General features: G+C 47.1%; 1 protein-coding gene across 1 annotated transcript in view; it reads left to right on the top strand.

Annotated features, from left to right (window-relative positions):
- GALT (galactose-1-phosphate uridylyltransferase) overlaps positions 1 to 20,534 on the top strand; it is a 396,764-nt gene extending 376,230 nt beyond the window's left edge. Inside the window, exon 11 of the mRNA XM_083575843.1 lies at positions 20,523 to 20,534. The gene's annotated coding sequence lies outside the window, so the exon portion shown is untranslated. The remainder of the gene's footprint in view (positions 1 to 20,522) is intronic.
- The last annotated feature ends 2,565 nt before the right edge of the window (positions 20,535 to 23,099 follow it).

Raw genomic sequence — 23,099 nt, 5'->3', positions numbered from 1 at the left:
ATGGATAAAAGGATTGATTGCTTGATTCCTGCATTGCAAGGGATTGGACTAGATGACCCTTGGGGTGCCTTCCAACTCTACAGTTCTATGATTCCAACGCTCCTGCTTGCATAGATGACAGTAGTGGGGTTTGGAGAAAAACGAGAGATCTCCAGGGATCCTCCATGCCTTTATTGATCATTGCAAAAGCCTTTACAGGACGTCTCAATTTAGCTGCTCGTGTGCTACCTGAATTTGATGTATTTATAATGTTGTCAATTATCTACAGCACTGTGTGATTGTGCCTTTCTAAATGGATATCTCATTTGTTGTATTGTATTGAAGAACATTTTAATTCAAAATGAGTCATTAAACAGAAAGGGAAAAACCCCAACTAATTGTAGCATCTTTTAGCTTCATCCTAAAAGAGTTTGGCTACAGTAGATGAAATGAAATAGATTAAATGTAATCATCCCCACCCCCACTCACCCCACTGTGGCAGGGGATCCACCCAGCTCTTGGTTTGGGGCTCAGCCCACAGTCTACTGGTGTCCATTAGTGACATTGTTTGTATCTATTGGGAATAATAATAATAATAATAATAATAATAATAATAATAATAATTTATTTATACCTTGCCCATCTGGCTGTGTTTCCCCAGCCATTCTGGGCGGCTTCCAACAGAATATTAAAATACAATAATCTATTAAACATTAAAAGCTTCCCTAAACAGGGCTGCCTTCAGATGTCTTCTAAAAGTCTGGTAGTTGTTTTTCTGTTTGACATCTGGTGGGAGGGCGTTCCACAGGGTGGGTCCTACTACCAAGAAGGTCCTCTGCCTGGTTCCCTGTAACTTGGCTTCTCACAGCAAGCGAACCGCCAGAAGGCCCTCGGTGCTGGACCTCAGTGTCAGGGTAGAACGATGGGGGTGGAGACGCTCCTTCAGGTATATTGAGCCGAGGCCATTTAGGGCTTTCAAGGTCAGCACCAACACTTTGAATTGTGCTCGGAAACGTACTGGGAGCCAATGTAGGTCTTTCAGGACCAGTGTTATGTGGTCTCAGTGGCCACTCCCAGTCCCCAGTCTAGCTGCCACATTCTGGATTAGTTGTAGTTTCCAGGTCACCTTCAAAGGTAGCCCCACATAGAGCACATTGCAGTAGTTCATAAGCAATTGCATTCCTCCAGTCATCAGAGGGCAGTGTTGAGATTAGCAGATAGTCAGGTGGCAAACACACTTTGTGGTTACCCACCAAACCCCCAAGCTCCACTCCTTCCTCGAGCTCCCTCATTCTCCCCTGCACGAGGCAGCCATGACACTTGCCCCAAGGATGGAGACTTAGAGTCCAAGGCCATCCTTGTAAATATGAAGAAACTGCAAGGAAATAACCTTGGGGACCTCAGTGTGCTTCATTTCCTTCTTTTTAAGCAATTCTAGTAATACATGCATGAATGAGATTGACTACAAATGGTTAGATCCAGCTTCCAAGCTATTAACTCTGCTATAAACTATGCAATTTAAATATATATATATATGTTGTTGTTGTTGTTTAGTCGTTTAGTTGTGTCCGACTCTTTGTGACCCCATGGACCAGAGCACGCCAGGCACTCCTGTCTTCCACTGCCTCCCGCAGTTTGGTCAAACTCATGCTGGTAGCTTCGAGAACACTGTCCCACCAATTGACCATAGCTTTAACTATACGGACCTTTGTCGGCAAGGTGATGGTCTCTGCTTTTATATATATATCACACACACACAAACACACACACACAGAGGAGCATTCAGGTGCCAAAGGCAAAAATCAGCCCAGACCAGCCCCACCCAACACCACCATGGTCTCGTCACTTCCTTGATCCTACAGCCATCCTGGTGGGAGTTGTAGTCCAGATCATTGAGAGGGTGCCCAGTTGGAGAAGGCTGCTCTAGATGCTCCCCACTGAGCACTGAAGAATGGTGCTGAGTTGCCATGCATGCGCACACACGCACACCAGACTCAACCAAAAAGGGAAATAATAATCTCAACAACAGTGGCGCTTGAGGTTGACTTTGCCCCACTTGGGAAGGCCAAAGAGCACAGATGTAGAAATATTTTGGAATTCCTTGAGATACACTTGATCTCCTTGGCCAAAGAGGCTGCGAGAGGGACATTTCAGCTTATTTTCAATATCTTCTGCCACAGAAAATGAACGGTAATTCAATTACTGAAGGCTTCTCATGACATCAGCTTTCTTTTCGAAAGAGGAAGGGAGGGTTTTTTCTTCTTCATTTTTAAAAACCATAGTGAAATAGGGAAAACTCTTCCATGGGAAGCCCTCTTCAGTTAGATGGAATTGCCCCATGCAGAGATACATGGAATTTAAGAAGGATCTTGGACCATGCTTGCTTTTTCTGCACAGTGCAAGCCACAAGTTTATTTTGCTGACACAGCTATGTGTTTTTCTTTATGTAATGGAATTGCCCAGGGTGTGAGGTTCTGAAATGTGCTCTTGTTTGAGGAGTTAAGAGCCTCCTTGCAGCCTGAAGTCATCTCAAGAGGCCTTTCTTTGGATACCATTGTTCACAGGAGGTGAACTGACATCTGCTTGGAGCCACCTTTCCTGTGCAGCTCTCATCTGTAAGATGCAACCCATCTTAATTTGCAAGAAGGCCACAAGTATGAAGCCGCTGGGAGAGATCACCAGGAGGTCTGGGCTGCGTGTTCACCAGTATGAGGATGATACCCAGCTCTACCTCTCCTTTATATCGGAATCAGTGAAGGTCCTGTGTGAGTGTCTGGAGGTAGTTGGAGGATGGATGGCAGCTAACAGTCAGGCTGAATCCCGACAAGACAGAAGAACTGTTTTGGGGGGACAGGTGTGGAGGACTCCCTGGTCCTGAATGGGGTCACTGTGCCTCTGAAGGAGCAGGTGAGCAGCCTCGGAGTCATTTTTGACTCATGGCTGTCCATGGAGTTGCAGGTCAATTCTGTGTCCAGGGCAGCTGTCTGCCAGCTTCATCTGGTATGCAGGATGAGACCCTCCCTGCCTGTGGACTGTGGTGCATGCTCTAGTTATCTCCCACTTGGACTACTGCAATGTGCTATATGTGGAGCTACCTTTGAAGGTGACCCAGAAACTGCAACTAATCCAGTCTAAAGCTAGACTGGCGACTGGGAGGGGCCACTGAGGTCACATAACACTGTTCCTGAAATACCTACATTGGCTCCCAGTACGTTTCTGAGCACATTCAAAGTGTTGGTGCTGACCTTGAAAGCCCTAAATGGCCTCGGCCCAGTAGGCCCAGAAGGAGCGTCTCCACCCTCATCGTTCAGCCCAGACACTGAGGTCCAGTTCCAAGGGCCTTCTGGCAGTTCCCTCACTGCGAGAAGTGAGGTTGCAGGGAACCAGGCAGAGGGCCTTCTCGGTAGTGGCCCCCACCCTGTGGAACGCCCTCCCACCAGATGTCAAGGAAATAAACAACTATCTGACTTTTAGAAGACATCTGAAGGCAACCCTGTATTGGAAGTCTTTAATGTTTGAAGTTTTACTATGTTTCTGTGTGTGCTGTTAGCCACCCAGAGTGGCTAGGGAAACCCAGCCAGATGGGTGGGTTGTTGTTGTTTTTGTTTTTTGTTTTTTTGTTGTTGTTAGACAGCCACTCCAGAAGGACAACATGGTCAATGGTATTGAAAGCCACTGAGAGGTTGAAGCGGATTAACAGGGAAATATTCCTCCTGTCTCTGTGCTGACAGCAGTCATCATACAGAGTGCCAAAACCAGGCCTAAACCCTGACTGAATTAGAACTCAAAAATCCCCCCCCCTTTTCCTCCAAAGAGTTCAAGGAGGTGCACATGGTTCTCCCTCTCCTCACTTAACCCCCCACAACAAGCCTCTGAGTCAAATTAGGCTGAGAGCCAATCATGGAATCACAGAATCATAGAACTGTAATGGTCATCTAGTCCAACCCTCTGCAATGACTGGCCCACGGTCACCCAGTGAGCTTCATGGCAGAATGGTGATTTGTTCCCTGGTCTCCCAGTTCCTAGTCCAACACTCTAACCACTGTACCACACTTTCTCTCAATGCTGTACATTTCTATTGAGGAACAAGGCCTATTTAAACTCTGTAGCACTGAGTCTCACAAACAGGCATCCATCAGGTGGCACTGCAATTTCTGCACTTCTTCTGCATGCTTCTTTGGGAGTAAGTCCCAATGAGTTCATTGGGATTTACCTCTGAGTAAACCCTCACAGGACCAAATGGCTGTTCCTTTTACTTCCTGCTGTGCTTTCTTCCGTCTGTCATTGAGCAGGGCTGCAGCTTAAGGCTTGCATATACCTGCAATGTCTAAATGAGTGAGGGCTAATTTATTTAATAAATGAATAGAATTAGCTTCTCCTGATATAATTGGAAGTTGTGGGCTTGCAAATTATTATAACCACATGTGAAAATTAGCTGGAGCCAGTTTCATTAGCAAGCAAAGAAGAGTGATGGATTTCTCTTCCACGATGGGTAGGGGGTCCAGACCGCAACTTTGTGAACTGGATGAGCCTCAATTATCTGGAGGAGAAGAAGAAATATTTTTGACAGTTAAATAAATGTTGCTTGTTTCCCTCAGAAGTCTGGTTCCCTCAGAAGTTTAGGGCACCAGGGCCTATCAAACATGGCATTTTTGCGAATTGAGTTCCTCAAAGAGATCCAGTGCAATATTGTGATCAGATTGTTGGACTAGGAGACCAGAGTTGAAATCCCCGTTCCACCATGAAGCTCATTGAGTGACCTTGGGCAGTCCTTTACCCTCAGCCTTGTTGGCAACTTGTGGGCTATTATGGGTGGTTCACCACATCTCACCCAGCGTGATGTATCAACAGAGTATGTGGAGCCCAGCAGAGATCTTCAGAGATTTCCTGATCCCAGAAGAACAGCTTCTTCCAGGATACCTTGTTAAGGGCAAAACTCTGCTCCCACACAGCTCAAAGTAACAAAGTGTTTATTGTCTCCAAACACATGGCAAACCTAAACACTACTAGCTGTCTACCTACAGTAGCTCTATTTGGTATGCCGGCTGAGATCTTACCCATTTGCACCCTGTCTCGTGAGAGTGGTGCACACTCTGGTTATCTCCCGCTTTGACTACTGCAATGAGCTCTACCTTCGAAGGTGACTCCAAAACTACAACTAATCCAGAAAATGGCAGCTGGACTGGTGACTGGGAGTGGCCGCTGGAACCATAAAACACTGGTCCTAATATGATATGATAATCTTTATTGTCATTGTCCCATACAGACGAAATTGAAAATCTACACCAGACATTAAGAAACCAACAAGCCTGCTATCCCATCTATCCCAGCCTGGTTAGCCCCCTTAAAAATTCTGATACCCCATAATTTAATACAATATACTCCCATAGAGACTACCTTACATTGCATTTAAAACCAAAATCGCATTTGAATAGAAACTGTTTCTCAGGCGGCTAGTCCTAGTCTTTATAACCCTGTACCTTCTTCCAGAAGGCAGAAGCTGAAAGAGATCATTTCCGGGGTGCGCACTATCCTGCGCTATCTCTGCAGCTTTCTTATGGCACCTGGAAGCATAGATTTGACCCAAGGTGGAAAGAGTGCACCCAATTATTCTCTCCGCAGTCTTTGGACAGCATTGCTTTTTCCCTGACCGTGCAGCTCCCAAACCACACACAAGACCATAAGTTAATACACCCTCAACAGTACAATGGTAAAATGCCATCAACAGGTCCTTTGAGAGATTATTTTTCTGGAGGATTCTCAGAAAATATAACCTCTGCTGTGCTCTCTTCATAACATCTTTGCTGTTTTCTCCCCAGGATAGGTCATCTCTCAACTCCATTCCCCGAAATCGAAACACCGAGACCTGTTCCACACACTTCCCCTCAATAATAAGTGGGTGAATATTCAATTTACATTTCCTAACGTCCACAATAATCTCTTTTGTTTTCTTTAAGTTAAGGAGTAAGTTGTTTTTCCTGCACCACTCCCCCAACTGCTCAACTTCCTTCCTATAGGCCGCCTCCCCCTTTCCAGCCGTGATTAAACCAACCACTGTTGTAAAGGATCTTCACTGGCTCTCAGTACATTTCCGAGCACAATTCAAAATGTTAGTGTTGACCTTTAAAGCCCTAAATGGCAGCGGCCCTCTATACTTGAAGGAATGTCTCCCCTCCTATCATTCAGCCCAGACACTTGAGGTCCTCCTCTGAGGGTCTTCTGGTGGTTCCCTCACTGCAAGAAGCAAAATTACAGGGAACCAGGCAGTGAGCCTTCTGGGTAGTTGGCCCTTCTGTCAGATGTCAAGGGGATAAAGAAATACACAACTTTTAGAAGGCATCTGAAGGCAGCTGTGCTGGTCCCGGGGGGAAGGTCAACGTTGGCGTAGTCAAAGTCCGGTCCTGGGTCACTAGCCTGGAAACAGTTCACAAGGAGCGGGGCGAGGTCCGAAGCAGGAAGCCGGGCAGGGACAGGAACACTGGAGGGTCAGGTCTGGGTCCGGGCAGGAACAGGTACTCAACAACAACGCAACCTGGGACCGGGCTGACTGGCCTTTATCTTCTCTGAGGCCAGGGGCGGTCCCGGCCCCCAGGAGACCCGCCTCTCCTGGCCTTAAGGCGAGCACTCCTCCTGGGAGAAACCAGTTCCCTTCACCTCTCTGCCCTGAGCCTCTGCAGTTCAGGAGAGGCTGAAGGGTTACTGGGCCCAGGGGGAGACTCACCTGTAGGCACTGAGTCCTCAACCACCTCCGGAGCCAGAGTGGATTCACCTGGTGCCTGCTCCTGAGGATCCGGCACAGGTGCAGGCGCTTCAGAATCAAGGCCCTGCCCCAGTTCAGCCAGCCCTGGAGGCGGGGACTCCTGTGCAGGCTGGGATTCCTCCGGTTCAGCCTCTGAATCGGATTTCCAGGCCATCACAGCAGCCCTGTATCAAGAGGTCCTTAATGTTTTATTATGTTTTTATATGTGTTAGAAGCCGCAAAGAATGGCTGGGGCAACCCAGTCAGATGGACGGGGCAGAAGTAATAAAATTATTATTATTTATAGAGTTCTTCTGGTCTCTGATGTAAAGATATCGAAGTACAGTGAGATCCACTTACACTATCCCTGGGCTACCTAACGCTGCTGTGAAAAACCCACAGCCTCTTCCCCTGACTCTCCCAGATTCAGAGTCAGACCCTGACGCACAAATATGATAGGACTTGGACAGGATACAACAAGACAGGACATAATGAAAGCAATGCTCTATAGACTATTGGTAAAGGTAAAGGACCCCTGGACAGTTAAGTCTAGTCAAAGGCGACTATGAGGTTGCGACGCGCATATCACTCTCAGGCCGAGGGAGCCTGTGGTGTTTGTCCACAGACAGCTTTCCAGGTCATGTGGCCAGCAGGACTAAACCGCTTCTGACTCAACAGGACACTGTGGCGGAAGCCAGAGCACACGGAAACGCTGTTTACCTTCCTGCTACAGTGGTACCTATTTATCTACTTGTGCTGGTGTGCTTTCAAACTGCTAGGTTGGCAGGAGCTGGGACAGAGCAATGGGAGCTCACCTCGTCGAACCGCTGACCTTCCGATCGGCAAGCCCAAGAGGTTCAGTGGTTTAGACCACAGCGCCACCCGTGTCCCCTACCTATAGACTATTATACCCATCTCTACACTTAGGCTTATTTTCTGAACCGATGGGATGGTGAATGCATACACTCGATCTTGCAGGTGCTGCTATGGTGACCCAGTGCTCCTGGCACCCTTATCTCAGAACATCCAGACATGGGGGATGGGCTCTTCCAGACATGAACCCCAGCACTGTGTAATTGAACCCATTGCTCATATTACACCAACAAGCCTCACCAACCTCACAGGGTTGTTCTGGGGATTAAACGAGGAGCAGCAAGAACTATGTATGTCTCCTTGAGCTCCTTGGAGGAAACAGTGAGATACAAATGCAATATAGTGGTCCCTTGGTTCTCAAACTTAATCCGTTCCGAAAGTCCATTCCAAAACCGAAGCGTTCCAAAACCAAGGGAGGCTTTCCCATAGAAAGTAATGCAAAATGGATTAATCCGTTCCAGACTTTTAAAAACAACCCCTAAAACAGCCATTTAACACGAATTTTACTCTCTAACGAGACCATTGAGCCATAAAATGAAAGCAATAAACAATGTACTGTGGTCGCACAATCAATTAAACAATCAGTAGCTGAACTGGGTTCCACACAGTCACAAAATCAAAACAAAAAGAGCCACAAAAACGCAAAATAAATAGAAAAACAGACAGACCACAGCGTAACACTCAAAACGGAGCACATTCGGCTTTCGAAAAAGTTCGCAAACCAGAACACTTACTTCCGGGTTTGCAGTGTTTGGGTTCCAAGTTGTTTGAGTGCCAAGGCATCAAGACGTTTGAGAAGCAAGGTACCACTGTATCTGTATTTATATCATCTCTATCTAACAAGTCATTAAAATGGGAAGTGACTTTTCATGCAAGGCAAAACTGTGATTCCTTCTCCCCTGCAGCCTGATACTTCAGGGCAAATGAGTGCTGCTCTGTTGTACTGCGGCAAAATCCCCAAAGCCAAGGGTGACCATGTGTCCCAATTTATGGTGGACCCTCCTCCCTACCCCCACCCCGGCACCTCCATTGCCTCCAGTTCTGAAGCTTCTCCCTCAGAGTGAAGGCTCATTCCAAGGGAAATTCCAGAGTCGATTTCATGGAGCGGACGATGGAAAAAGCACAGCTTTCAGCCAAAAGAAAACTGCCTGTGGCTTTTTAATAAGGTATGTCATTTCAGATTTATGCACTGTCATAAAACCTTTCTTTAAAAGAGGAAAAAAAGTGGGAGATATAGCAACAGGCTAACATTTAAATGTGAAAGCAAAGAACCAGTCAAAATTAATGCTTCAAGTGTTCATTACTGACATTTCTTCCATCACTTCAAGCAGAGAGGTGCAAACCGACCCTTCCCCGGAGAATTTTCACTAAGTGCAAGGAAACTTCTAACTTTCCTTGAATATTTTCCGGACATTTCGCCTGAGGAGGACTGCCCAAATTTCCCTCGAGATTTTGCTTTAAGGAAAATTTGCCTCCTGCTCTAATATATACTATCCTTTTCTCTCTTGTCCACTAGATATTCCAAAGCAGAATATTCTAGGGGCCTTTGTGATTGGAGGATCAATTTCCCTTGGAGGGAGCAACTCCAAACTCATGGAGAATAAGTGTATCAACAGCTAACTGGTGCTGATGGCTACGTCCTACATTCTGTGTCAAAGTTAGATATTTCTGGATACCAGTTTCTGGAAATCACAATACGGGGACAGTCTTGCAGGCCTCAAGTCCTCCCTGTGGATTTCCCTTGGAGGCATCAGGATGGCCATTGTGAGAGCAGGATGGTTGGTATATTTAGCCTGGAGAAGAGAAGACTGAGAAGTGATATGATAACTATATTCAAGTAGTTGAGTGCCAGGTGTGTGTGCAGGAGCCAAGCCCTGTGACCAGAACTGGGTCTTCCTAAGTTTGTTCTGGAGAGGCAAGGCACGGCCTCACAGGTGAGGCTGATTGGTAACTCACAGCACCTGGTGGCAAGAGCAGGGAAGGGATATAAGGTCAGCATTTCCCTTCAGCTCTTTGCCACAGCAACACATTCCCTCCCTTGCTGCGTTTGGTTCCTTGAGTCCTTGCTCCTCGGAACCCTACCTTCATGATTCCTTGCTCCTTGATCCTCGGACCCCTGCCTTCGTGACTCCTTGCTTGCTGACCCTCAGACCCTTCGCTTCTTGACTCCCGGCTCTCTGACCCTCGGACTCTTGGCTTCCCGACTCCTGGCTTCTGGACTCCCGTTCTCCCACCCTGCCATCTTGCCCCCAGTCCCGACGTCCCCAGCCGGGACTTCAATCGCCCGAGAATTGGACATCGAGGGGCTGTTCCATGGAAGATGGAGCAAGGTTGTTTCCTGCTGCTCCAGAGCGGAGGACCTCTGCAAATGAGTTCAAATGAAAAGGAAGGAGGTTCCAACTAAACATCAGTGTCAGGGAATCAGGAGCAGGAGCACTGGGGAGAGAGGATTGGGAGAGCGAAGGGGAAGAATCCGAGGGCAGCGTAGGGGACTATGACAGTGGCCCGAGAGATTCCATGAGCTTCTCCAGCGAATCAGAAGATTCCCAGAAGGGGGCGCCGATGGTCAGGGCAAGGGGGGTCCCAGGGGGGACGCACCAGAAACAAGGAGCCAGAGGGGAACCCCAAAGCAGCAGTGGAGGATCGGGACCAGTTTCCCCACCAGAGCGTAGTGGGGGGGAAGAGTCACATGTGTCAGGGGCAGTGTCTCCTCCAGAGAGGGAGTCAGGGCTGACCATGCCTCCAACGGAGGGGAGGTCAGTTGCAGCTAGCCCCCCCAAAGGGGGAAGCAGTGACAGCAGCAGTGGAACGGTCAGGAGGAAAGCTGCTGGCTGGGCGCGCGCGCCAAGTTCAAATGTGCAGGCGCGTGGAACAGCAGGAGACCCGGATGGGGAACCAGCTCCTAAAGCCCGCCGGAGGGAGGGGGAAGGCTCAGGGGAATCAGCGGGAGAAGAGGCTAGAAAGGGCGGAACCCCGGCGGGCAGGCGGACCCAGAGGAGGAAGGAGCAGCGGAGAAGGTGGAGCAAGGCTAGAATCTTAAATTGGTGTCAAGGGGGAGGAGACTCAGACGGAGCATCAGTGGTCTGACACTTGAGACGTGGGGCTGCGCGCTGCGGCTCTGGAAGTGAAACTGAACTTCAATAAAGACTTTTGTACTTAACAACGAAGCAGCGTTGGTCCTTTGTGAGCTGGGACCTTGGGCAGCCCTGACAATCAGGAAGAACTTTCTGACAAGGAGAGTGGTTCAGCAGGAGAATAGTCTCCCTTGGAAGATGCTGGACTCTCCTTCATTGGAGGTTTTCAAACAGAGGCTGGAAGGCCATCTGTCAGGGATGCTTTAGCTGAGATTCCTGCATTGCAGGGGGTTGGCCTAGATTACCCTTGGGGTCCTTCCCAGATCCACAGTTCCATGATTCTATGACTAGATGGGCATTTGGCCTCATCCAGCACCTAGACCCTCCTTATGTTCTTATAGGTATAAGGAGCTACTTGAGCAGGTGTCCAGCCATTGCTTAAATCAGCCCAGTCCTCTGATCCTTCCCAGCTGTCCTACCTGAGATCCTCTACTGGAGATACCAACATTTTACAATGAGAGTCTGTATGGTGTCATGACTTCCCTTCTCAACCATGAAGTTCACAAAGAGACACCCAACCTACCTCACAGGATTGTTCTGAGGACAAAACAGGAGTGGACAACAACAACAACAACATTTATTTATACCCCGTCCATCTGGCTAGGTTTCCCCAGCCACTCTAGGTGGCTCCCAACAGGAGGAGGAGGAGGAGGCGATAAAACATCAAATATCAAAAACTTCCCTGAACAGGACTGCCTTCAGATGTCTTCTAAAAGTCAGATAGTTGTTTATTTCCTTGACATCTGATGGGAGGGCGTTCCACAGAGCAGGCGCCACTACGGAGAAGGCCCTCTGCCTGGTTCCCTCACTTCTCACAGTGAGGCAACCACCAGAAGGCCCTCAGAGCTGGACCTCAGTGTCTTGGCTGAATGATGGGGGTGGAGATGCTCCTTCAGGTATACTGGGCCAAGGCCGTTTAGGGCTTTAAAGGTCAGCACCAACACTTTGAATTGTGCTTGGAAACGTCCTGGGAGCCAATGTAGCTCTTTCAGGACTGGTGTTATATTGTTTCGGCAGCCGCTCCCAGTGGATTAATTGCAGATTCTTCAAAGGGAGCCCCACGTAGAGTGTATGGCAGTAGTCCAAGCGGAAGATAACCAGAGCATGCACCACTCTGGCGAGCCAGTCTGCAGGCAGGGAGGGTTTCATCCTGCGTACCAGATGGAGCTGGTAGATAACTGCCCTGGACACAGAATTGACCTGCGCCTACATGGACAGCTGTGAGTCGAAAATGACTCCCAGGCTACACACCTGGTCCTTCAGGGGCACAGTTACCCCATTCAGGACCAGACTCCACACATGCCCACCCCCTGTCCCCCCAAAACATAACCATGTACACCACCTTGACCTACTTTTTTGAAGGAAAAAGTAGTCTATAAATGTAATAAATATCAACTGAAACTTTCCATATGTAAGATGGCCAGCTGCTTGCATTTCAGTTGGCTTCCAAACTATTCTGAAGCTAAGGAAAGGGTTTCCCTGCCCCACAAAAATGCGTCTTTCAGCCAGCGATGCTCCTTTCAACACAGGAGTTGAAGTCTGGAGACAAGAGAAAGGCTTCTCTCTCCCCCCTCACATTTCTGCTTCCAACCTGGAGGCTTTGAAGCGACCAGCAAGCTGCCCTCTGATTTATAATCCCCATCTCCATAAACGAAATGGCTCCACCATGTTCATTTCTCCTCCCCTGTGATGCCAGACCTGAGGGCGGTTTTGATTTTCTTTCTTCTGTTTTCCTGATTTCCCTTTCCACGCTCTCCTCTCCCTCCAAAGACACTGCGATGCCTCAGCAGGGGACTTTAAAGTGGGGAGTGGGACAAACATTGGCTGTCTCTCCTGAATACAAGCTGCAAACCTTTAGTGAAAATGACATCAGCCACCAACACACCTGCAAAGCTCGTCCTGTGCTGAATTTTCATGACATCCTATTCTTGCTGCGAAAGTTCAGGGTGAGAAAAATATGTGCAAATAAAATCTCTACTTTGCATTCTTTTGATTATTTTTTTTATATACCTGTTTCTGGCTATTAGCCCAGCCACCTCTGCTGGTGGATTTTGTTTCCTTGTGGGTTGCACATCTCCACTGAGGGCAAAATCATGCTAGGAGGCGGAACACAATCTGCATTCTGATGCACATATTCAGAGTCTGCTTCTCCTCTGCTCCGAGTTAAAGGGAGTCATCCGAGCTACCTCAGCAATGGGGACATTGGGACTGGCTCAAGGTCACCCAGTGAGCTTCATGACTGAAAGGGAATTTGATTCTTGGTCTCCCAAGCCCTAGCCAACCACTCTAACCACTATGCAACACTGTCCCTCACTTTATTCTCCTGCTCTGGATGATGTCCTTAATTTCTGCTCTCAGCTCCTATCCTGGGAGTCTCTGCTGTGTCCGTTCCTGATGTGCACTTCATTTTGCTTTTAAAGCATAAATTTAAGTACTTTATAAATATTAAATGATTGTGATTTTCTTAACATGAGATTTAGTAGAGCCCTGATTATGTAGTAACCTGACAATGACATCGCTCAGTGCTAGCAGCGGCCCTTTGCTCCTGCAACTTCTTTCTTACCAAAATAGAAATCCCTTGTCAGTGTTCTTAAGGCTGTAGAGAAGACTTAGGAGAGAGAGAGAGGAGGGGGGAACCAGGAAGCATCGCAGTAATAATTTTGCATTCTTCCCCCTCCTAAGCCTTCCCACTATCAGGGCACAACATTCACTGCATGCCTGTGAACTGTGCAAATTCAGAGCTTAGTCAGAACAAAAATAAATAGGGAGAAACCATACAGAGAGTTGCACCAGTTTGGTCCAGCACCTCAATCTGGGAGACCCCGACACAAGCCACCACTCACGCTCACTGCGTAGCATTGGAGAAGCCACTCTCTCTCAGCCTAACCCAGATCATGAGCACATAAAAATAGATAAAGATGGGGACATCCTTCCACAAGTGAGGGGCCACCACGGAAAAGGCCTGATCTCACGTTACCACCCCCGAAACCTCCCATGGAGGGGTCACACAAAGAAGGGCCTCAGATAATGATGATAGGGTCTGGGTCAGTTTAGGTGGTGAGAGGCAGACCTTGATATCCCAGGTTCCTGGGCCATATAAGACATTATATGTCCAAACCAGCACTCTGAACTGAATCCAGAAGCAAACTGGAAGCCAGCGCAGCCATGCCAGAATTGGTGTTGTACGTTCAGACCGTGCTGCCTTAGCCAACTATCTGTCTGCCAAATTCACATCAATGGTTGGCCGCCGTAGGGAAGCAAGATACCAGTGAGCCTCTGGTGTTTGCTGTGCTGGTACAGATGCAACATAAACAAGTTTGCAAAAGAGAGCATTGAAGAGCAACAGGGACAGATTATGACTCCAGCACAAGAACATCACTTTACGTCTTGAAAATGCCCTGACTGGCTCTCACCGAGCAATGATGATGGAAAGACCAAAAGGTCAAGTATAAAACTACTTCGTTACTCTGTCGCCTCTTAGGAACTATCTCTTGCAAATGTTCTCTGCTCAGTTGATTGCATGAATAATAGGGAAATCGCTCTTTGCGGGTGGGAGGAAATCCTTTGCAAACCCACTTTTAAGTTCCATCTTCACTTTTGCAAATTTCAGACACTGCTCCATTTTTCTCTCCCCTTTCATCTGCTCATTCCTCTTCTTTTGTTTCCCCCCTCCCCTGCCATCCTCAGATTTCTGGTCTTTTCACTGTGTTCCTTTTCAACTCCCTTCCTTTCATTTGGATTCACTTACAAAAACTGCCTATTATCAGTCCTCTTTCAGGAGAGCCTGAATAACAATATTTACCATGTACATTAGCTGTATTCGGTTGCAAAGCGGTTGCTCACTCCCGGGAGTTCAAAGTTCATTTCCCTTCAACCCTGGCTTTTCTTGACATCTGTATTCTTTTTCTTTGCAAACTACAATTTCCGTTCAACTTTGCACTCGGTCTTTGCAGCCGTGTTTTCAGGCTAATTTTTCTTTCCTTCCTTTGGCACTCCAACTTCTAAGTCAGAAGTAGGATTTTCATTGCTGGAACTGCTACACTCTAGGATGCAATGCTACAAGGCTTCATTAACTACGAAGCCCAAAATTTGTTTTTACTGCAAAACTATTCAAATTTTTGGCACTACTGTGAAGTGAATTGGGCATTGTTGGGTTTGGAGGTGAACTACGAACCCCGTGCAGAGTGTTTGAGGACCAGGACATTTGCAGGGAAACCAAAATGCTTGTCTACAAAGCTGTTGTACTACCAACCTTACTGTATGCTTGTGAAACATGGACCACTTATAAACACCATCTCCAACTTCTTGAAAGATTCCATCAACGGTGTCTCTGAAAAATTTGACACATCACTTGGGAAGACAGGCGAACTAATACCAGTGTACTGGCAGAAGCAAAGATCACCAGTGTTGAAGCAATGATTCTTCAACATCAACTTTGTTGGACTGTTAATGTTGTGCGGGTGCCTGATGATTGTCTTCCAAAGCAACTACTCTATTCTGAACTTTAAAATGGAAAGCGTAATGCTGGTGGTCAACAAAAGAGGTTTAAAGACTCTCTCAAGGCAAATCTAAAAAAAAAAAAAGTAGTATAAACACTGACAACTGGGAAACACTGGCCTGTGAGCGCTCCAGTTGGAGAACAGCCTTTTCCAAAGGTGTCATGGGCTTTGAAGACACTCGAACTCAGGACGCAAGGGAGAAACATACTAAGAGGAAGGCACGCTTGGCAAATTCACACCGTGATCAACTCCCGCCTGGAAACCAATGTCCCCACTGTGGAAGGACGTATGGATCCAGAATTGGCCTCCACAGTCACTTACGGACTCATTGTTAAGACTGTGTTTATTGAAGACAATCTTACTGGGCTACGAGGGATCGCCAAAGTAGAAGAAGACTCACTGCAAAACCCAGGGTTTGCACTGCAAACCCCTGCAAAACTTTGGCCCCAGTTTGGAAGGGAGCCCAAATTTCTGGGTTCATTGTTCATGAAACTCCTCCTTACGTTCATTGCAGCTGCAGGCTCTTTGGATTCCGAGGAAACAAAGGCACCCACCCACAATCAATTCAAAACATGGTTTTTTAAGCACAATAGCATAACAAACCAGCCTCAAGGGCATACAAGACAGTTGCGCCTGGATTTGCATAGAGGACCCATACTTTCACCTCCCGAAAGAAGGCAGACTGGGGCCACTCAGTAGTAGAAACAGAAGGAGCAATGTCCCCGTGTTGTGTCTGCACACTGATCCTTCACTGGGGAGCGTGAAAAGCAAGGCACTCATCACGAGGGATGGGTGAATCTCTCAGTCAGTTTTTCTCAATTCCTCATTTTTCCTGCCTTAAGTTCAGCTCTTCACATTTCCACATTAGTCTGTGATATTTTTCTAATCCCTCATGAAAATTCATCGACGTTTTATTGCGACTGTCTCCTGATACACACATTTCTCTGTGCAATTTCCCCTAATATACACATTTTGCCAAACCAATTTTCCCTAATACAATGCATTTTTGTCTGTTATTTCCCTAACAGAGGTGTCCCCTAGCACCTGTATTTCTGCACACATTATCCAGCCAGAGAGCTGCACAGCCAAATTTGGAAGAGCAGGGCTGTGTTTTGACCGGTATATAATTTTGTCATTAAGCAGCTTCCCTTTAACTGCAAACTAAATCTGCCGTAACTACTCACCCAGTGGTATTTTTCTAGAAAAAGAGGCACCAGAACTCACCATGAACACCTCCCTTGCTCTCTTAGAATGGCAAGAGGTGCTGGAATTGAGTTCCAGTGAGTTTGGGTTGAAAAAAAGCCCTGCTACTCTCACTTGTACTCAAGCTTTGAGTGATGGCCTCTCCGCCAGAGCAATTCTGCTTCGGTATTTTGCTCAGAAGTGAATCTATTTAGATTCCATTTAGCTGTCCCTGCTAATAGTTGCTGATTGAGCTACCCACCATGAAATCTCTCAAGCAGCCTGAAACCTATATCTGCACGCAGATTGCATTTACAGGGTGACAATGGGTTCCCATAAAATTAACAAAGCTTCTACACCAGCTTCCCCTGGAATACAACTCCCATAATCCCTGGCCGTTGGCCATGTGGTCAATGGGAGTTTGAGTCCAAAAAGATCCAAGAAGGTTTTTTTTTTTAAAAGTCAATCTAAAGATCTCAGATCAGAACCCTTCCAAGCTGAAATGAAGGTCCAAAAGCAGGTTTGAACTTTGTGCCTTCTGCAGGGTGTCTTTCTGTCCTGACACTCACACCCAGGACATTCAGATGGGCTCAGAAGGACGGTAACAGTCTTAAGGAAGTGACCTCGGGTTGAACTGAATGGAAAAGGAACCTTTTTCTCATTGGCATCCCAACAAATTAAGAGTCATCTGGGGGAAAGAGTTCCCTTATCATCCTTCACTGAGCAGAGAGGTGCGGCTCTCTGGCAACCCCCTAAAAGGGATTTTTTTTAAAAAAAAAGAAAAAGAAAAAGCGAGCGCAAGGTAGAAGTTTGTAAAATTTTGCATGGCATAATAATAATAAATTTTTATTTATATCCCGCCCTCCCCAGCTGAAGCCGGGCTCAGAGCAGCTAACAACAATAAAAGTAACACAGCATTCTAAAATCAATTCATTTTAAAATCAATTCAAAATCAAATTAATGGCAACCATTGGGCTGGTGTTCTGTGAGGATTACCGAAGGAGAGAGGGGGGCAGACTGTGCCTTGAACAAAGGCCTGGTGGAACAGCTCCGTCTTGCAGGCCCTGCGGAAAGATGTCAAGTCCCGCAGGGCCCTAGTCTCTTGTGACAGAGCGTTCCACCAGATCGGGGCCACAGCTGAAAAAGCCCTGGCTCTGGTTGAGGCCAGCCTAACCTCCCTGTGGCCCGGGACCTCCAAGATGTTTTTGTTTGAAGACCGTAAGGTCCTCCATGGGACATACCAGGAGAGGCAGTCCCATAGGACCAAAGTTGAGAGAAGAATGCTTTTCTCCCTCTCTTGTAATAATAATAATAATAATAATAATAATAATAATAATAATAATAATAATTTATTATTATTATTATTATTATTATTATTATTATTATTATTATTATTATTATTTATTTATTTATACCCCGCCCATCTGGCTGGGTTTCCCCAGCCACTCTAGGCAGCTTCCAGCAAAATATTAAAATACAATAATTCATCAAATATTAAAAGCTTCCCTAAACAGGGCTGCCTTCAGATGTCTTCTAAAAGTTGTATAGTTCTTTATTTCCTTGACATCTGATGGGAGGGCGTTCCACAGGGCGGGTGCCACTACCGAGAAGGCCCTCTGCCTGGTTCCCTGTAACTTGACTTCTCACAGGGAGGGAAGCGCCAGAAGGCCCTCGGAGCTGGACCTCAGTGTCCGGGCAGAACGATGGTGCTGGAGACTCTCCTTCAGGTTTCCTGGGCCGTTTAGGGCTTTGAAGGTCAGCCCCAACACTTTGAATTGTACTCAGAAACGTCCTGGAAGCCTTTCAGGACTGGAACTTGTGGATGTCGAATGAAGCTGAAGGTTGGAAGGTTCAGAACGTCCATCTTCGTGCAGCACATTGTTAAACTACGGAACTCCCTGCCACAGGAGGCAGGGATGGCTGCCAACCTAGATGGCCTTAAAAGAGGATTGGACAAATTCATGGAGGAGGAGAGGGTTATGGATGGCTATCAGCCACAATGGCCATTCTCTGCCTCCACACTCCAAGGCTTCAGTGCTTCCGAATCCCAGTTGCTGGAAACCACAGGAGGGGAGGCTGCTGTTCTGCTCAGGTCCTTCTTCCTGGTTTCCCATCATGGACATCTGGTTGGTTGCTGTGAGAACAGGATGCTGGACTAGGTGGGCCCCACACATGGTCTGATCCAGCAGGCTCTTTCTACCTCTCTTTCAAATCAGAACCAGTGAAGGCGGTGAAGGTCCTGTGTGAGTGTCTGGAGGCGGTTGGAGGATGGATGGTGGCTAACAGATTGAGGTTGAATCCTGACAAGACAGAACTACTGTTTCTGGGGGACAGGAGGCAGGCAGGTGTGGAGGACTCCCTGGTCCTGAATGGGGTCACTGTGCCCCTGAAGGACCAGGTGCGCAGCCTGGGAGTAATTTTCGAGTCACAGCTGTCCATGGAGGCACAGGTCAATTCTGTATCCAGGGCAGCTGTCTATCAGCTCCATCTGGTACGCAGGATGAGACCCTCCCTGCCCGCGGACTGTCTCGCCAAAGTGGTGCATACTCTGGTTATCTCTCACTTGGACCACTGCAATGTGCTTTATGTGGGGCTCCCTTTGAAGGTGACCCAGAATCTGCAACTAATCCAGAATGTGGCAGCTAGACTGTGAGCGGCCACCGGGACCACATAACACTGTTCCTGAAAGATCTGCATTGGCTCCCAGTACTTTTCCGAGCACAATTCAAAGTGTTGGTGCTGACCTTTAAAGCCCTAAACGGCCTCGGTCCAGTATACCTGAAGGAGCGTCTCCACCTCCATCTTTCTGCCCGGACACTGAGGTCCAGCTCCGAGGGCCTTCTGGCGGTTCCCTCATTGCGAGAAGCCAGGTTACAGGGAACCAGACAGAGGGCCTTCTCTGTAGTGGCACCCGCCCGGTGGAACGCCCTCCCACCAGATGTCAAAGAGAAAAACAACTACCAAACTTTTAGAAGACATCTGAAGGCAGCCATGTTTAGGGAAGCTTTTAAAGTTTGATGCATTACTGTATTTTAATATTGTGTTGGAAGCTGCCCAGAGTGTCTGGGGGAGCCCAGCCAGATGGGCGGGGTATAAATAATATATGATGATGATGATGATGATGATGCAGGTTTTGTGCTAGTAAGAACCGTTCAACTCCCTTGGAATGTCGTGGCCTCTCCTTCCTTGGAGGTTTTTCAGCAGAGGTTGGATGGCCACCAGTCAAGGATGCTTTGGTGAGATTCCTGCATTGCTCGAGGTTGGACTAGATGACCCTTGGAGTCCCTTCCAACTCTACAATTCTAGGATTCTATGACAGAAATGCCTTTACCCAAGGCTAGCCTTAACCCTTCTCAGCTGCTCTCTCCCTCCTGCTCTCTGTTCCAACTTTTGCAAATTACGTTCTCTGTTGATGTTGAAACATTTTTGCTTCGGCTGGGAAAAATCAGTGGTTTTGAAAGAAGGGGGGGTGCTACACCTCTGAGCACTTGTGTGCATGTATGCGTGTGGAGGAATAAATGTAGTTTGTGATATTTTACAGCTACGTTTCCTCTTCTGGGAGTTGCAGTGGCCTCCAAGAAAGGGTTGTCTCCCTCCAGATTTTGCTTGGAAAATTGGTAACTTTGGGGATGTTTTTTTAAAAGGGGAAACCAGCTCCACTTCCTGACCCATTAGCTGAAACCCTTGGAATTGCAGCTGCTGTTTTGATTAGATATTATGTTTCGATGTGTTTATTTTTATTGCATTGTTATTTTTGATTATGGGTTTCATTAGTGTACGTTGGCTGCCTTCAGGCAGAAGGACAACTAGAAAATGATATAAATGTGGAGGATTGACCTGTGCTGATATACGCATTCATTGGGCTAATGCCTAAATCATAGAAGCATAGGCTTGCAGGACTGGTGGGGATACAAAGGGTCATCTAGTCCAGCCCCCTGCAATGCAGGAATTTTAGCTAAGTGTTTGCAAAGTTCCTTTCCCATAAACATACTATTAGTGTGCTCTATGGTGTATTTCCTACTTCAATGTAAATGCAAGTGTGGCCCACCCACAAATCATAGAGTCATAGTTGGAAGGGACTCCATGGGTCATCTAGTCCAACCCCTGCAATGCCAGAATCTCGTGGACAGGTGAAACTCGAAAAATTAGAATATCATGGAAAAGTTCCTTTCCTTCACTAATTCAACTTCAAAGGTGAAACTCATATATGAGATAGACTTGTGACATGCAAAGCGAGATATGTCAAGCCTTGATTTATTATCATTGCAATGAACATGGCGTACAGCTGATGAAAACCCCCAATTAACCATCTCAGAAAATGAGAATATTCAAGGAAATCAGCAAAACAAGGATTGCAAATCGAGCAAGATTGGACCTCTGAGAAGTAGAAGCACATCTCGCTTTGCATGTCATGAGTCGATCTCATATATGAGTTTCACCTTTTAAGTTGAATTACTGAAATGAATGAACTTTTCCATGATATTCTAATTTTTTGAGTTTCACCTGTATAGCTTAATGATATTGGGCCAAATTCAATGAACTTGTGGCACTAGCAGAAGCCAGAACAATGATTCCCACTAGCTGTGCTGTGCCCGGGAATGAACCCGAGCAACACAGTCCAGGTCCAGTCCCGAATCCAAGGATTCCACGAGGAGTCAGTCCAACAGGGCCAAGGCAGGAAACCAGGCTAGGTCAGGCACAGGGTCACAAGGCAGGAAACCAGCAAACAGCAATGTTGCTCCTGCAACCTGGGGCGGGGTCCAGCAGCCTTTTATCTCTGACGGAGTAACGGCCGGTCCTGATCCCCCCCGTGACTCACCTCCCTGTCTCGCCCAAAGGCGAGCACTCCTCCTGCGAGTACTCAGGTCTCTCCTTCTCTCAGACCTTAGTCTCTGCAGCTCGGGAGACATCGGTGGGTGACTAGACCCAGAGGCCGCCTCAGCCTCCCCTGACCCAACCAGTAGTGGAGCAGCTGTAAGTGATGGAGCAGCTGGAGGCAACGAGGTCATCCCCGCATCTGGAGCCAGGGCAGGCTCAGGCCCCTGACTCGGCCCAGCTGGTGCTTGTTGCAGGGGAACCTGTGCAGACTGGGACTCTTCAGGATCAGGCCCCAGAAACGGTTCAGATGCCGCCTGAGGCAAAGGATCTGGTGCGGACTGAGACTCCTCTGGTTCTGAGTCCGAGCCAGAGTCCCAGGCCATCACCCTAGTGTGGGAATCCTCCTCTTCTCAGGTGCCTCCCCAAATCTGCTCCAAAGGTTCAGGTGATGGGGGGCCACTAGGTGGCGCATCGGAAGATGGCTGACAATAACATCTCTCCGACCCACACGAGGTAATTTGGAGGCTATGATGGGGGTAATTAGCCTCCTTAACCCCCCCCAGGATTGTGGGGGGGATGGCCCTTGCCTGCTGTGCCCTATACCACCCCCGAATTTGTGGGGGTGGGGGCACTAGGCACAAAGCCCTCCTGTGGGATTCCAGCACTCCTGGACGCCGTCCCTGATTCGCGCCGCTAGTTGCAAGCATCTTCAAAAGAAACAATTTGGACGAGATAAATTGCACATGCTTCAAGGAAAAAGGGGAGTAAAGACTGCTGACAGAAGAGATCTCTGATAACAAGACAAGAATAAAATATGAGAAGATACATCAAGATACGGTATGACTGAGGGGGGAGGGGAAAAAAAACCTGCCTTCCTTTTTCTTATGTGATTTAACAAGAATCCCCTCCCCTAATGAGTCAGAAACTAAGGACTTAAGCTGTGGATTTAAGGCTGTGTGGAGATAAACTTTCGAACCAAAGCAATGTTTCAAGATGAAGCTGGAAAGCTAAGAGTTTTGGAATGATGCAGTTAAAAATGCCGTCGCCATTTTGGGAGGCATTGTTGGAGCTCTTGGGTCTGGGAGGAGAAAGAGAGAAATAGAGTTGTTTACATATCGTGGATCAACTTCTCGGTGGGACTTAAGAGCGACAAATGCCAAATTCATGATGGAAAGAGCGATGTTATCTACGAAGGAGATATATGGAAACCATCTGGACTTAGTGGAGGAACGGGAAATCCACACAGGATTATTATTTTGCTTATCGGCTTAAGGAGACTAACAGAAGAGATCGTAAAGGAAAAATAGAAATTATATGAACAAGATATGATGTGGAAACACCAAGATAAGACTGGATAGAATTATGAATTTTGTTTGGACTGATTGGGACTGATTTGGACATTAACACAGTAATAAGAAGATGATCTGAATCCCCCTTTGGATCTTGAAGTATGGGTTCCCCCAACAAAATTTAAAAATTTGGCTTTGTAATTTGGAATTTATGTGATGTGATTTAATTTGATGTGATTGGCCAGTTAATAAAAATTATTAAAAAAACAAAACCCAAAGGTTCAGGTGATGATTTTATTGTTCTATTCTCTTTGCAAATCTTGCCGAGGATGGTTGTTTTAACAATCAAGCAGCATATACGTTTTATGAAGTAAATAAATAAAACAAATAGGCCACCTTTGGTCCTAGTCCGGGGGAAAGGCGAGATATGAATAACAAGTCTATTAGCTATAGTTTTGCATTTCTTAAGTATAATTGCAAGCTGGCCAGGGCCTAATTTGGGCTTCCCAGCAGCAAAATCTGAGCTCCTGCTCTTGACAACCCCCTACCCAAAGCCTGAATATCCCCGATCCACAGCCACCCACTT

The sequence above is a fragment of the Podarcis filfolensis genome (assembly GCF_964270895.1).
Source record: "Podarcis filfolensis genome assembly, chromosome: 11".
Lineage (NCBI taxonomy): Eukaryota > Metazoa > Chordata > Lepidosauria > Squamata > Lacertidae > Podarcis > Podarcis filfolensis.
This window is presented reverse-complemented; position numbering and strand designations above follow the sequence as displayed.